Source organism: Chrysemys picta, chromosome 9 (assembly GCF_011386835.1).
Source record: "Chrysemys picta bellii isolate R12L10 chromosome 9, ASM1138683v2, whole genome shotgun sequence".
Taxonomy (NCBI): domain Eukaryota; kingdom Metazoa; phylum Chordata; order Testudines; family Emydidae; genus Chrysemys; species Chrysemys picta.
In genome coordinates, this window is record NC_088799.1 from 11106893 (window position 1) to 11124050 (window position 17158).

Below are 17158 nucleotides of genomic sequence, written 5' to 3' on the forward strand. Positions count from 1 at the left end.
AAAGCACCTACCGCAGCGCCAGCTTGCCGAGCAACCCCGAGAGCGAACGACCAATCGTGGCTAGCAAGGGGCGGGCCGAACAGGCGGGAGGCCTATCCCAGTCAGGAAAAAGCGGGAAGGAAGCAAGTATGGTTACAGTGTGCGGGAGGGGTCAGCAGAGAGACTGGGCGTGGCTTGGGGGGCAAAGGGAGAGCATCAGAACATGAGAGCGGCCATGCTGGGTCAGGCCAAAGGTCCATGAAGCCCAGTATCCTGTCCTCTGACAGTGGCCAATGGCAGGTGCCCCAGAGAGAATGAACAGACAGGTTATCATCAAGTGATCCATCCCCTGTCGCCCAATCCCAGTTTCCAGCAAACAGAGGCTAGGGACACCGTTCCTGCTCATCCTGGCTAATAGCCATTGATGGACCTATCCTCCATGAACTTACCTTGCTCCCTTTTGAACCTCATTATAGTATTGGCCTTCACAGCACCCTCTGGCAAGGCGTTCCAGAGGTTGACAGTGCATTGCGTGAAAAAATACTTTCTCGTGTTTGTTTTAAACCTGCTACCTATTAATTTCATTTGGTGGCTCCTTGTTCTTGTATTATGAGGAGTAAATAACACTTCCTTATTTACGTTCTCTATACCACTCATGATTTTATAGATCTCGCTCTCTATCATATTCCCCCTTAGTCGCCTCTTTTCCAAGGTGAAAAGTCCCAGTCTTATTAATCTTTCCTCATACGGAATCCGTTCTATACCCCTAATCATTTTTGTTGCCCTTTACTGAACCTTTTCCAATTCCAATATAATTTTTTTGAGATGGGGCAACCACATCTGTACGTAGTATTCAAGGTGTGGGCGTACCATGGATTTATATAGAGGCAATATGATATTTTCTGTCTTATTGACTATCCCTTTCTTGATGATTCCCAACATTCTGTTCGCTTTTTTGACTGCCGCTGCACATTGAGTGGATGATTTCAGAGAACTATCCACGATGACTCCAAGATTTCTTTCTTGAGTGGTAACAGCTAATTTAGACCCCATCATTGTATATGTATGGTTAGGATTATGTTTTCTAATGGATTATGTTTTCCAACATGCCTTACTTTGTATTTATCAACATTAAATTTCATCTGCCATTTTTTTGCCCAGTCACCCAGTTCTGTGAGATCCTTTTGTAGCTCTTCGCAGTCTGCCTGGGACTTAACTATCTTGAGTAGTTTTGTATCATCTGCAAATTTTGCCACCTCACTGTTTACCCCTTTTTCCAGATTGTTTATGAATATGTTAAATAGGACTGGGCCCAGAGAATGGGGGGACGGAGAGGCATTGATAGACAGGGAGGTTAGGGGGAGTCTGAGGGGGTGGAGACTGGGACTAGGGAGGGGTGTTTTGAGGCTGGCTAGGGGTGGGATTGGCGGGATAGGGAGGGGTGCTTTGGGACTGGTTGAGGGCTAGGAAAAGGTATGCTGGAGCTGGGATTTGTGGGCTAGGGAGGGGTGTTTGGGGGATGTAGTTGGGGATTAGGGAGAGGCATTTTGTGGTGGGATGTGTTGGGAGACTAGGAGGGGTATTTTGGGGCAGGATGGGGTTGAGGGGCTAGGGAAAGGTGTGTTTGGGGGTGTAGTTGGAGATTAGGGAGAGGCATTTTGTGACAGGATGGGATTGGGAGGGTAGGAGGGATATTTTGGGGCAAGATGGGATTATGGGGCTAGGGAGGGGTGTTTTGGGTCAGGATGGGGTTGAGGGGCTAGGGAGGGGTGTTTTAGGGGTGTAGTTGGGGGTTAGGGAGAAGCATTTTGGGGTGGGATGAGGTTGGGAGGCTAGGAGGGGTATCTTGGGGCAGGCTGGGGGCTAGAGAAGGGTATTTGGGGGCTGGCTTGAGTGAGGGGTTGATAACTGACCAAACCTGTCTACATCAGGGAAGCAAAAGGCCTGAGGAAAAAATTGCAAAAAAAAAAAAGTGCTTTTGCAGTGTTGTGATGCCCTGACAGTAAGCTACTGTGTTACCCCTCTGCCAAAGACAGCTTTGCTGGAGCTTAAACGGCATGAGTCAACTCCGTGCCAGTTGCCACACCAGTCTATCTGCGTCATCAGCAAACTCATTGAGACTCTGCTTACCTTTCCTTTATCTTGCAGGTAACATTCACTGAAACCCAGTTCTCAAGTTCCCCATAGATGTTTTTCTGCAGTGTTCTCCATTCACAAAAATTACCAAGTTTGCTTTCTTCAGAGTGATAGAATGCACTCACACCAGCCAGTCGGTGCAGCTGAGGATGCATGGTTTACTTTAGTATAACAGTACTGAGATGAATTGATAATAAAATAAGTTTATTAAGAAGAGAGGTAAGTGATAGTAACCAAGAGAAAAAGAGACTGGTATGGTATAGTTACAAACAAAACAAAATAACATGCTTTCTAGTAAAACCTAACTTTAGCAAGCTACAATTTTTGCCTAAGCAGTTTTCTTACTTACATCAAGCTATCATCTCCAGCTCCTCCAAGTGCCTTTCCCAGGTCTGGAGACTAGCTCCGTGTAAGCTTGAAAGAATGTCGTTTTCACCAACTGAAGTTGGTTTAATAGAAGATATTACCTCACCCACCTTGTCTTGTTAATAAAACGTGCATGACATTTTAAGGAGGTCACTGCCCTCCACCCCACCATTAGTATCCATAGTTTCTCAATTACCCCTCTCAATCCAGTTTACCTCCTTACTGAATTTATTTTCTTCTATTGCTCCCTGTTCCCGTTCTCCACCACTTCTGCTCCTAGGACTGTCTGTGCTCCCCCATGCCTCTTCTCCTGTTCCCTTGCTTCTTCCCTGCTGTAGTTATTTTTCCCATAAGCCTCCTTTTCCAACTGAGAATAAAATCTGCATAAAACCCTGTCAACTTGCACTTCCCTATCACCCAAGTTCCCCCTAAGCTCATTGACTTTGGTGGAAGTTCTGTAAAAGTATCTGAGGGTGAAATTTGTCTCATCATGTTTAAATCCCTCCTTAAAAGTCACTTCCTTTGCAAAGCCTATCAAGGCTATTCCTTCACAGAATGAGAATTAATTTTTACATTTTTTACATAATAATAAGAAAGTGAGAGATCCAAGAAAACAGTAAGCTTTTACTCTTACTTTCTACAGGAAACTGAGCCTCACAGGATGCTGTTGGCTCTTCTTTTGTTTATCCCACCCTCTCAGTGTACACACACTGTCACTTGGTTATGTTTTCTGTCTAATTTTGGATTGTAAGTGCCTGGGGGTAAGGATCTTGGATCTGATTCAAATCTCATTTACATTAGTGTAAACTCAGAGTAACTTCACTCTAGTCAGTGGGGTTACTTAGAAATTACACCAGTATAACTGAGAACAGGACTTACCCCATCATCTTTATATTTATCTGTAAAGTGCTGTGTATGTTACTTGCACTGTATAAATAAGTCATAGTTTACTTATACAGAAACATAACTGTTTAATGTTTTAAAATGCATCTCTTGCCTTTTTGCCCCGAGGAAAACATTAGAGGGTACATGTATTCAGAGATAGAAGACCCACGGCACAGCCACAGCTTGGCTGGGGTCAGCTGTCTTGGGCTTGTGGGCCTCCAGTTGCAGGGCTAAAAATAGCTGCATAGATGTTTGGGCTGGAGCTCCAGCTCTGGGACTCTGATCCCCAACATCTACATAGCGATTTGAGCCCCACAGCCCAAGTTAGCTGACCCAGGCCAGCCACAGGTGTTTTATCCCTGTATAGTTGTATCCAGAGTGGCATGAGACCTAATTATCATAGACTACTTAGTATTAAAGCTTTCTATCAAAATACATAAGAAGTTATCCATTTTTTTTTCAAGCGGCTGCCTGTCCAAACTTTCTCTTAAACCCCTTTATCTGGAATTCTTATTGTATTAAAGATGTTCTAATTCAACAACATGTTATTTGTAATCAGTGAAGCAAGAAAAAGAACAAAAAGAATCTAATTGTAATGGGCCAGATTCTCCTTTCACTTAGTTTTCAAAGTTGTAGTTCTATTGACTTCAGTAGAGTTACTCCCAATTTATACTAGTGTAAGTCAGAAAAGAAGTACGCTAGATGTTTGCATTTTGGACTACAACTCCCAGCCTCCTGCACACTAAGAGTGGGCTGGTGATTGATGGCCTCAATTTAAGTCTCCTCCTACACCAGCGACACTGAAATGCAGAGGAAATATTAAAACTGAGCAATAGGAGACAACCAGGACAAAAAACAACAACCCACAGTTGCAAGAGAACCAGGAGATGGTTGGATGTATTAGATTTTAACGGTAAGTGATTCCTTTAATTTCATCTAACATGTACTCTGGTTCTCTTTCTCTGTTTCTTTAATAGGGAAAATTCTTTCAGAATTTCAGCTTATCCTGTTGTTCATTGAGAAGAAATGCATAGTTTATATGGATCACTGTAAAGTTTAACAAAAGTGCAAACTGTACAAGATACTGGGATGAGGGAGATAAATGTAAATCCTATTTTTGTATTAGAGGTAGGACGAAAAGCCGGTTTACCGGGCACCCCTTATGTGTCTTATGAAACCTTTTGTTGACGGTGTATTATCATGATTTCCAGCACGGGGCACTAGTACACAAGAGAGGGTTGTTGGAAGAAGAGATCATTGCAATAAAGAGAATAATTCAGAAAATGTGGAATTGTAATGGCAAAGGATTTATTCTTAGATGTTATATCTTTCAGGTTATTACTGAAATAATGCTTTGTGGAAAGCATACAGTATTTTGGGCTAGATCCTGTTCTGCACAGGAGCTGCTTGTGCTGCTCTGGCGGTGCCAAGCAACTATAACGCCAGTTTAGTGATACCCAGATTATTGCTCCATCATAGGGGAATCCTTAGATGGTGAAGAGCCACCAAAATGGCTCCTATGTCACTCACTCACCCCCCCCCCCCCCCCGCAGGCTGAAGAGGTGTGGCAGAAGAAAAAGGCGTGTGGCTGGGGTGTGTCTGTGTCCAGCTGATCCCTGGCTGTCGAAATGGCCACTGAAAACTGCTAGCAGTATGGGCACGATAGAACAGATTTAACACTGCTTTTATTTGCCCTGGAGATGAGGCTGGTCCTTGGCAGCCCCAGGATTGGGGGAACACAGATAAAAAGCCTGCAATTTGGGACCTGAATCGAATGCTCTGCAGCCTGGATGTGTGTATTTAGATTGTAAATTCTTTAGGTCAGAGTCATAGAGTCTGGTTCGACATTGCCTTGCATTTTGTGTAGTCATTTGCACTGTGGAAAGAGGGTGTAGAGTGCTGCCTTTCTGATTTGGTAGCATTTTACCCAGATTTGCACTCACTTGACATAATTGTAAATGGCTACACAAAGTACAAGGCAACTTCTGAAGTTACTCTCGGTTCACACCAGGATAATTAAGAAAGGACTCTTTCCCACTAAGGTCTGTAAGTCTCAGAGACCTTGATCATTATCTTGAGTTATTATTTACCGATTTCTTAAAACCGCCAACAAGATGCTTTTTTTGTAGATCAGGGCAGTCAGCACTCTACTAAAACAAAATCGTGTAGCAAATACTACACTTTATATCTGAACAGTATGATTAGTTCTTTTGTTTTTGCTGTTCAGCAAACTGCTTTGCCTCACTGGATCAGTGGTCTTCTGTTCTCCTTGCAACACTACACTAGTGCCAGTAACGTCACTCCACTTCCTCCCCCAGCTAGCAGTGCCGGCTTTAAAATCATGGCAGCAGACCAACGGTGACAATGGGTCACTGACAGTGTCTCTCCTCTTCCTCCATCCCAGCCTGTTTCACCGCTTTGTGACATTCAGAAAAGGATTTAGATTTTTACATGAATCAAAATAGTGTCTGTGGTTACACTAGCCAATCTAAATCCTTAGTACATATATAATGCTGTCTATGTAAGGCATTTATATGGACCCCATCACTGTAGTCTCTGAGCGCCTCACACTCTAATTTAAAGTATATATCCTCACAACAGCCCTCTGTGGCAAGGAAATACTATGATCTACATTTTGCAAATGGGGAACTGCGGCAGAGTGGCTAAGTGACTTGTCCAAGATCATATAGGAAGTCTGTGGCAGAAGAGGAAATTGGACACAGGTATCTCAAATCATAGGCTATTGCCCCAACCACTGGACCATCCTGCCATTCAGCTGTATATCTTCACTGCACCATACAAACATTAACCTTCACAAATGCACTTTGAAGGTTTGTTATGCCCATTTTACAGAGAGGGAAACACAGATACTGAAATTGAGTGATTTACCCAAGGTCACACAGCAAGATATTGACAAAACGGGGATTACAGCTCAGGAGTTCCTGGTTCTTGGTTTTGTGCTCTCTTCTATAGACTGCTTTATGTCTCATCTAAAGTAGGGGTTCCCAAACTGTGGGCCACGATATACAGTCCCGGGTGGGCCACTGGTGCAGCCATGGGTGGAGTTTCGGAAGGGTATGTGGGGGAGCATTGTGAAGTGGACAGTGACAGAGTGGCAGCTGGCGATGGTGCCCGCCCAGGGCTGGAGGAGCCCAGCGACTCTGTGGTTGGTGGCAGAGGGCAAAACGGAGGCAGTGAGCAAGGAGAAGGGGCTGGCCCCGAGAGGCTGTGGACCCCAGAGTGGCTGGAGGGTTCACAGCCATTCCTGCTCCGAACTGCCACACCCTGTGATCCGTGGCTGTCGGGCTCCCTTGAGTATTGGCCTCACAGCCCTCCCCAGGGACTGAGGCTTGGTGATGCTGCTCTATTTCCGCCTGGACAATACCCTGATCAGGACTGTCATAGGTAACAGCCAGGCCCGGCCCGAGCACCTGCCTCTGCCTGGCACTGGCAGCCCCCAAGCCCTTCCCTCATTCCAGGCAGGGGTTGCCTGTGAGGCACGCCAGGTGCTGGCTGGGTGACTGTCAGGTGGGGTAGGACTGTCAGGTGCCAAGCTCAAGGCACTCAGGCTGCTGAGGCAGAGGGTGTCAGCGGGGACTGGCTGTGGCACCTGCCTGGCCCCTTTATCCTTTTGCTGGCCCTGATCCCGGCTGAAATGAGGCGCCCCGCGGTGTCCCCTCCCTGACAAATGTGTGGCAACCCGGGAAGGCCAGGCTACATGCTCAGCAGCCCCTGGCCTGATTTCGACGGCTCACCTGCCTGGTGGGCGAGGTGGGAGGGGGCACTATCAAACTGTATACATTGATAGTGCGGGGGTCACAATGTAAAGGTTCGGCCACCTCGCAGACAGCTTGAGTCACTGCCTGCCCTGGGCAGGCACCCTCCTTACCCTCAGTCTCCCCTTCCAGAAAGCAGCGGGAAGTGTTAATAGTGGACCGCAGTGCCTATTGCAGTTGCACAGGTGGGCCTCAGGGATAAAAAGTTTGGGAACCCCGATCTGGAAGTTCAACACTTTTTTTTTTTTTGAGGCAATTAAGGCCAGATCTTTGGTCCCCTTTAGGGCACTCTGTACTGTGGAAAGCTGCCTTAATTGGTCTGCTAACATTTTGAGCCAGGTATGCCTGTTCTACGCTAACCTGGCAAAGACATCAGGTGAGTGAATACTCATGGGCCACTCTGGTGATCAACATCAATGTAAGAATTCTGTGGGATGCAAATCAGAGCAGCACCTTTTCCACTATGTTTCAAAATAAAAAGTCTTGACATTGGCTTCAGTATCCAGTAACCTAAGCTCTGCCCCTCTCCACCAGAAAAGAACCTGCTCAAACCTCCATCATTTCTCTATGATCTCTATTTATAGAAGAAAAAGAAACAGAGAACCAGATCTTCACCTCCATTCCCACCTGTTTTATGCCATAATAATAATGACAAAAAAGTAGCTAGAAATCTGCCAGATCTGCCCAGATGAGAATTCCCCTGGCGTGGGAGAAATCCTTGGGTGGCAAAGAGTTGATGTAGCTGTCTCTCTGCTGCACCCAACATCCTGGCCCCCAGTGTAGAAGACGTTTCTGGGGAGGCAGGAGTGTAGCTACAGTGTCTCAGCAATCTCCCATTGCTGGGAAAGCCCCTTGATGCTATGGACAGCCATCACACTATTGGCTGTTTTAAATTATGCCAGAGAATGGGTTGACCCCAGGATAGGGGAGTTACAGAAGTGGCTTAAAGCCACCTTTCCCCCAACCCCCTCACCTTAGCTGCACCAAGCATATCGCAGCCACATCTGAGGATGTGTAGTGCACATTATACAGATCAATCACTGAACATAAATAAGATGTTTATAATCACATAACAATGGAAAGATTGTTATGAACTTCATAATAAAACTGGGTTAGTAAGGTACAAAGAAGAGTACATTTGGCCACCTGTGTCTCTGTATCAGCATGGTTGAGAAAAATCAGCCAAATTGTAAAATCTTGGTTGGTCTTATCGCGTTTCAATTAAGGGCACTTTCCAATGGCCACCATATCCTCCTCTTTACAGTACCAGTTTTCCATTGTGAGTATGTAGGACTACCTCATTGGGCTGCAACAAGAACAGGACAAACTTTTCTTGCTGGATAGATATTATCCACACCAAGTAAAGCAGGAGACCTTAATGTATACAGGGAAGCATAGAATCAATCTTCTCTCTCTGAATACTTGTACTCAGAAAATCTATATTCTAGAGGAGTTCCACTACTAGCATTCAAAAGTGCCAGCTGCTAAATTACAGTGGCAGCATAGATCTGTATCAGTATGCACCATATTAAAAGTCTTTGGGGGTGTTAGATAAGATCTGTACAATATTTGATACTGCTTATTAAGATAGTTGGTACAAATAGTTTTTTTAATGGCTATGGTGAGAATCTTGATTTGCTTGATTATGGAAATTCTTAGTCAGATGGTCAGTCTGAGTCTATGGTCAGAATCTTGATTATGTAAATTCTTAGTTTTTCCATTGCATAGTTGTGTTCAGAGAGGATCTGATTCTCCTCTCAAAGCAGTTATACAGTTTTGACTTCAACAGAGCTATTCTTGATTTGCACCAGAGTAAATGAGAAGAGCATCAGGCCCCCTGAGTACTGACAATTTCCCCTGAAAGTGAAATTGACAGAAGTCGGTGCTTCCAAATACTGTCAGGGGACTATGTGGTATAATGGAGAAGCTGACAAGATCTGCAGATGGTGAGCTCCTTTTGAGCCAATGAGATGTCAGCTTATGCCTGTGGGGAAACTTCAGTATGTACTACTTGCACTGAGATATAAGTTATGATGAAAATTAGCTATGTGACACAGGCCTGCTGGCTAAAAACAGGAGGGTGGTGGGGGGATGTTATTTTTATCAGCATATAAAAAATATATAAAAAAGGCACCAGGCCACAATAATCCACAATAAATATTTCATGTTTGTTTATTTTTAGAAACTAGCTATTTATTTTTGACTATAGACGAGCAAAGAGAAACAGTTCATTGCCACCACTAATCTTTATTTTCCTCAAACAGCCAAGAAGCTACTTAGAATTGGCAGCTGTGTCTAGCACTGGTATTAGCACTGGTGGAAGCACTAGTGTAGACAGAGGATCAGGGCTTTGTGCCATCATGTCATCTAGATCTGTTTTGGGCAGGGTGGTAAAAACATCTGCTCGTGGTCTACATAGGGGTTCCCGTGGTTGCTAGCACAGGTGGGAGCTGTGCTGGTGTGAGACAAAAGGTGAGGGGAAAATTACCAGTGCAGAAAAGGCCTCGTTTTTTTTGGATGCATATGTGTCTGAAAGCAGAATCTGCCCCTAAACATTCAATTAAGAATTGAAAGTTAAGACATACTGAATAGAAATGCTGGAATTGTACAAATGATAGAACTCCCTGTTCTTTCCTTGCTAGATCTGGCTCATTGACTTTCACTGCAGCAGCTTTCCCATTTGGAAGCTAAAACATGGGAAAGCAGGAGAATGCTAAAAAGCCAATAGTTTCTGATACTGAGGAATGTTATTGTTCCTCATCACCAGTGTGTCCTTGGCATCAGCCAGTCCAGCTGTAATATTGCTAATGGAGAAGTGAAAGGACACTAATGATGGGTTTGGATTCATTTGACCAGCTGAATATCTGTCCCCTAGAAGGACACAGAAGAAGAAAGGATTTTTTTTCGCTTACTCAACAACATATCTCCCAGAATCACATTTATAGCTGATGAAAGGAAAATTGGCATTTGCCCCTTTCTGTGTTTAAATGAGTCGACAGTCTAACAGCCTATATAGAAAGAGTAATATGTTCTGATAGGTTTCTGAAGTTTACTTCCTGCCACCCTCTGGCACAAAGTGCACCAGGGCTGCAAAACCCCTTGATACTAGCACTGTCTCCTCCAAATAGAAATCAGGTCAGGATAGAAAGGCAGAAGATGAAAGACTAAACTTCAAAGGCATGGCAACCCTACATGACTGTCCTTTATACCAGTCAGCACCAGAAAGACATTAAGCCTGTTTGGATTTTGCAACATGTAATACTTTCCAGACTTTTAAGAGCCTGATCCTGGAAGGTGCTGAATACTTTTAACTGCCAGTGACTTCCATGGGAACTGATCAAGCTCATCATCTCTTGGTATTAGGCGCTTGGTTCATTTCTCCAGAGTGGCTAATTTTGAATTTGTTTTTCATCCCCAATGACCCATGAAACATCACTCACCTGCAAGAAAGAACATATTCCTTTTCAGCTGGAGTTGTCTAAGGCCTGGTCTACCTACATGAAGGGCATTCTTCGAAAATGACAATGAGGAGGCATAGAGCAGTGATTCTCAACCAGGGCAGAGGTCTTCCTGGGGATACATCAACTTATCTAGATATTTGCCTAGTTTTACAACAAGCTAGATAAAAAGCACTAGCGAAGTCACTACAAACTAAAGTTTCATACAGACGAACTAAGCAATTTTTCAGTAATAGCGTGCTGTGACACTTTTGTATTTTTCTGTCTGATTTTGTAAGCAAATAGTTTTTAAGTGAGGTGAAACTTGGGGTATGCAAGACAAATCAGTCCTTGTCAGTACAGTACAGGGATTCAGTAATCTGGAAAAGTTGAGAATCACTGGCATAGAGAAGAAATGACTGGAGTCATCCATGAGGATGCAGTTCACGTAACAGAGATCAGCCTTTGCAGAATGCTGCCATCCCAAACAGGAGGCTTTCTGTACACTGAATAATACTTCCATTATTTATATGTATGCAATATACATAAAATGGCCTACTAAGTCTGACCAATGGTCCATCTAGCCCAGTATCCAGTCTTCTGATGGTTGCCAATGCCTGGTGCTTCAGAGGTAGTGAACAGAACAGGGCAGTTTATCAAGTGATTCATCCCCTGTCATCCAGTCCCAACTTCTAGCGGTCAGAGGTTTAGGGACACCTAGATCATGGTGTTGTGTCCCTGACTATCTTGGCGAATAGCCATTGGTGGAACTATCCTCCAGGAATGTATCTAATTCTTTTTTTAACCCAGTTATACTTTTGGCCTTTACAACATCCCCTGGCAATGAGTTCCACAGGTTGACTGTGTGTTGTGTGAAGAAGTACTTCCTTTTGTTTGTTTTAAACCTGCGTCCTATTAATTTAATTGAATAACATTGGTTTATGTGTTATGTGAAAGAGAAATAAGACTTCCTTATTCACTTTCTCCACACCATTCATGATTTTATAAACCTCTGTCTTATCCCCCATTAATTGTCTCTTTTCAAAGCTGAACAGTCACAATCTTTTTAATCTCTCCTCATATGGAAGCTGTTCCATCACTGTGTTGCCCTTCTCTGTACCGTTTCCAATTCCAATATATCTTTTTTGAGATGGGGTGACCAGAACTGCATGCAGTATTCAAGGTGTAGACATACCATGGATTCATTTAGTGGCATTATGATATTTTCTGTTTTATTATCCAGCCCTTTCCTAATGGTTCCTAGCATTGTTAACTTTGTTGACTGCAGCTGCACATTGAGCAGATGTTTTCAGAGAACTATCCATGATAACTCCAAGATCTCTTTCTTGAGTGGTAACAGCTGATTTAGACCCCATAATTTTGTATGTGTAGTTGAAATTATGTTTTACAGTGTGCACTACTTTGCATTTGTCAACATTGAATTTCATCTGCCATTTTGTTGCCTAGTCACCCAGTTTTGTGAGATCCCTTTGTAACTCTTTGCAGTCAGCTTTGGACTTAACTATTTTGAGTACTTTCGTATCATCTGCAAACTTTGCCACTTCACTGTTTACCCTTTTTTCCAGATCATTTATGAATATGTTGAACATCAGTGGTCCCAGTACAGAGCCTTGGGGGACCGTGCAATTTACCTCTCTCCACTGAAAATGGACTGTTTATTCTTACCGTTTTCCCCTATCTTTTAGCCAGTTAGTGATCCATCAGAGGACATTCCCTCTCTCATCTCATGATTGCTTACTTTGCTTAAGAGCCTTTGGTGAGGGACCTTGTCAAAAGCTTTCTGAAAGACCAAGTACACTATATCCACCTTTGTCCATGTTTGTTGACACCCTTAAAGAATTCTAATAGATTGGTGAGGCATGATTTCACTTTACAAAAGCTGTGTTGACTCTTCCCCAACACATCATGTTCATCTATGTATCTGATAATTCTGTTCTTTACTAAGGGCAACCTCCCTAAATTGCCTAGGGAGGTTGTGGATTCTTCGTCATTGGAGGTTTTTAAGAGCAGGTTAGACAAACACCTATAAGGGGTGGTCTAAATAATACTTAGACCTGCCTTGAGTGCAGGGGACTGGACCAGATGACCTCTCGAGGTCCCTTCCAGTCCTGTGATTCTATAATTTCAACCAATTTGCCCAACCCAGCCCCGTACCGGTAAGTCCCTATTTCTACTTTCATCCCTGTTAAAGTGATACGTTATGTACCACAGTTAGTAATTCTGCAATTTCATATTTGAGTTATTTCAGAACTCTTGGGTGAATACAATGTGGTCCTGGTGACTTATTACTGTTTAATTCAGGGGTAGGCAACCTATGGCACGTGTGCCAAAGGCGGCACACCTGCTGATTTTCCGTGGCACTCACACTGCCAGGGTCCTGGCCACCGGTCCAGGGGGCTCTGCATTTTAATTTAATTTTAAATGAAGCTTCTTAAACATTTTAAAAACCTTATTTACTTTACATACAACAATAGTTTAGTTATATATTATAGACTTATAGAAAGAGACCTTCTAAAAATGTTAAAATATATTACTGGCACGCGACACCTTAAATTAGAGTGAATAAATGAAGACTCGGCACAACACTTCTGAAAGGTTGCCGACCCTGGTTTAATTTATCATTTTGTTCCAAAACCTCTTCTATTGACACCTCAATCTGTGTTGTTGCCTAAAAAGAATGACTCAGGTGTGGGCATCTCCCTCACATACTCTGCAGCAAATACTGATTCAGAGTTTGGGGAGGATAAGAGCCAGGTTTTATGTTTGCCCTGTGATAGCGAATGGAGGCCAGTACCAAAGTTTGTGTGTAGATCTAGATTTCTGTAAAGTGGAGTGGTGTTTGAATCTGGAGGTTTGGGACCTCAAAATAGGACCCAAGGAGTGCATAGGCCTTGCGTTGGCAGTCTGAACAGGAGTGATTTTTGTCCTTTATGATTTACACATGCAAAATAATAATCTCCTCCTACTTCTAAAAAAAGATTTAGTAGCAAATATAATACTGTAAGAATGCCTCATTTTGCTAAGACCAAATTACTGCTACAACATACATTACACCAGGACATTTGCTAGTATGGTGTTGTCAGAGTATAGTGTTATAAATAATTAAAAGTGAGCTATGTTGCCAATAAACAAAGTACATCTAATGGTGCATTATCCTTTCTTGTATATTATGTTTGTCCATTACTTGCTAAATTGCAAAATTCAGTCATCTGCAAAGACTCAGAGAGACTTATGTGAAAATTAGCCTCAGTCAAGAGTATTATTTTATTGTGTTATTGATAATAGTAGATCCTAAAGGCAATGGATGTAGTAATAAAAACATGTAGCCCTTTTCATCCATAGATCTTAAAGCACTTTCCAAAGGAGATAGTTTCACTATATCCATTTTACAGATTGGGAAATGGAGGCACTGAGAGGAGAAGTGGCTTTCCCAAGGTCACCCAGGAAACTAGTGGCAGAACTAGGAGTTGAATGAAGTCTCCTGAATCCGAGCCCAGTGCCCTATCCACGCGGCCACACTGCTTCATTGCTTTAGTCACGCTGTCTGTCTTTAGGATGCATGCTATAGGCTTTGTATGCTGCTAACACTGGTTTTGGATGAGAATGATTGAATAGAGGAGGAGTAAAGGTGTTTGTATTCCCCCTATGCATCCATGTCCCCCCCAGTTATGGAGCTGCCCAGGGACAGTCTAGTCTGCAGCTTAACATGGAGCAGCCAAAGGGTTGCCCTAATTTATGTTCAGCAGCAATGGACTGTTTTTGCAGCCAAGAATAGTTAAAGGTGCAGCAGTGCTCCTGCCATGCCCCTGCCATATCCTGACAGTGGTGCCTACAAGAAGGGTTCTGTGTCACTCAGGGAAACCCCTGTGTTAGGGGCAGTCATTCTCGATTGGCTGGTTAAGCAGGCTTGCCACTTCCTTTATATCTGCTTCACAATTTGGGGAAGTCACGTGTGATGGTATAGGTAAAGGTAGCAGGTCAAATTCAGCCTTCAGATACCTCATTTGATAATAATTGAATAATGGAATTGGACAGGTGAACATGAGGGCGGGACTTAGCTCAATAGGTTTAACATGCTGATTCTTTAAGAACCAAAGCTGGACACACAGGGTTTGACACTCTCCTGCCTCCTACCTTGCATATTTATTTTCTCCTTTACAAAGTGGGTGTAAAATTGGAATTCTTTGCTCTGTACACCAGGGGTAATATTTAATGCTCACTTTACACTTGCTTTGCACAGGATTAAATCACTGTTTAAAGTGTTGTGTGTCCAATGGAGCTATGAATCTTGAGGACTTGGCATATTAAACCTGATGGGCCAAGTTATCTGACCTTATGAAGAAATGCAACACTTTCAAGTTAGATTTTTTTAAAACAATGAATAAGATAATGAACTAATAGCAAATTGGGATACTTTCTGCTGTATAGGTCTGGACGAACACAAAGAAAGGATGTGTTCAAAGAAACATTGGTACTGGTGCTCAAAAAATATCAGAAACAATTATTCTATTCCAGTTTATTTCCCCTGTTTATTTACCCTACCCTATTGCTATGCGAACTATTCGCGCCTGAATTTCACTAACTCGGAATGATGTGAAATGTATTCGGAAGTAAGTTTACTGAGATCATTCTTTCTGTGTCTCTGTGTATGTAAATAAATAAAACCCCTAAGTTAGTGGAGCTTCCTTTTGTCTTTTGTTTGCACAGTTCTCTCGGCTGGGTCTAGGGTGACCAGATGTCCCGATTTATAGGGACAATCCAGATTTTGGGGTCTTTTTCTTATACAGGCTCCTATTACCCCCACCCCCGTCCCGATTTTTCACACTTGCTGTCTGGTCACCCTAGCTTGGTCAGAACTAGATCTTTTCTAGGCAGGTAACATCATTCACACCACATATGACTGCTGGTGTTTTTGTTTGCAAGGACATAAATACACTATCCTTTGTCCACCTTGCCCCGGATGTATTAGTAATGAAAAAAGAATTTGGAGTTAGAGAGTTGATATGAATAGTCATATAACAATAAATAAAATTAAATAAAAAGGAACTGTGGGAAAAAATGCCCACTCTTTTGCCTGAGTTACAGTTTGAACTATTATATTGGGATTCTTTGACAGAACTGAGAGAAGAGAGCACAAAAGCCATAGTTGCCTGAATTATTAATTGAAATCCAGAGAGCCCAAATTGCTACAATTAAAGCCTCAAGGATCCTCCCCACCATCCATTTGAAAAAAAAAGTTTCTTATTCACCTCTGCAGGCATCTTTGTAAAATGGAGGCTCCCTTGTGCTCTTTTGAAACCAGTTAGTGCCTATAGGAGTGTGGGTTCTCAGAATTATCTATAATGCATGGCACTTTCTGCATTCAGTGGCATTTTTCCGACTTTCTTTACGTCACTTGCCATTTGTGAAGGTTGCCAGGGTAATGACCAATCATCTTGGGAGAACTGCCTGCTAGTGGGGACAACATAGGCTTTCTTCTTTTCAGTATTCTGCAGTATGTATTTAAGAGTTGTTATAGGATCAGGATTGCAGATTTCTGTTTAGTTAGCAGAAGGTGAAAGTTTACAGAGTATGAAATAGCATCTTACAAGCATGGAGGGTAAGTTTTTATTTGTTTTGTTTTATTCAGACACATTGGGCCAAATTCAGCCCTGCAGTAAGTGGATCCAGTCCCAGTGAGCTTCCCCTTTCTTTGATATTTACAACTTGCTATTTACTTTTTATCATACATGCATAACTGATGATGAACTAAATAACCAACAGTAAGGAGGTTGAAACTACCCTGAACAAAGAAATACTAGTAATTCTGTGTAAACATCAACATGTCAGGATGCCATTCTGTTTGTAGGTATGAATCTACACCTCTACCCCAATATAATGTGACCCAATATAACACGAATTCGGATATAACCCGGTAAAGCAGTGCGCTGGGGGGGCAGGGCTGCGCACTCTGGCGGATCAAAGCAAGTTCGATATAACGCGGTTTTACCTATAACGCAGTAGGATTTTTTGGCTCCCGAGGACAGCATTATATCGGGGTAGAGGTGTATATATCATTTCCCACCAACACACATGCACCAAGTATGGCCACTCATCCCAAACATATTTTCAGAGCAATAGATTAAAAACAAAATCCCACAATTTGTTGAAATGCAGATTATGCAGCACTGCATCATGGTTGCCTCTGAGGTAACTGGGAATTTTTGAATAGTCTTCACTGTACTGTATGTACACAATGGGCCACATCAGGTGGAAAACCATAGGATGTCCAAAGTTGAGCCCTATTCTGTGAGATGTTGAGTTCACTCCACTTCAGCAGGGCAGAATTTGGCCTGCAGGATAGACTTTTGCAGGATGGAAACCCATGGGCTCCAAGGACATTGGAGTTTTCTGTGCTGTATCCTGTGGGATACCGAGTGCCCTCAACTCTCTTGAAAGTCAACGTAAGTTGAGGGTGCTCAGAGCCTCAGAGGGTGGGACCCAGCTTTAGACCTCCAATGGCTTTTCACATGGGAAGGCATTATCTGGCCAATGTATGCAAAAATATAATGAAGACTA

At 43.0% G+C, this 17158-nt stretch overlaps 1 protein-coding gene across 1 annotated transcript in view; it reads left to right on the forward strand.

Moving 5' to 3' along the window:
• Window positions 1-4105: 4105 nt before the first annotated feature.
• The window catches only part of GNB4 (G protein subunit beta 4), a 121404-nt gene continuing 108351 nt past the window's right edge, over window positions 4106-17158 (forward strand). The window contains exon 1 of the mRNA XM_065556863.1: window positions 4106-4279. The gene's annotated coding sequence lies outside the window, so the exon portion shown is untranslated. The remainder of the gene's footprint in view (window positions 4280-17158) is intronic.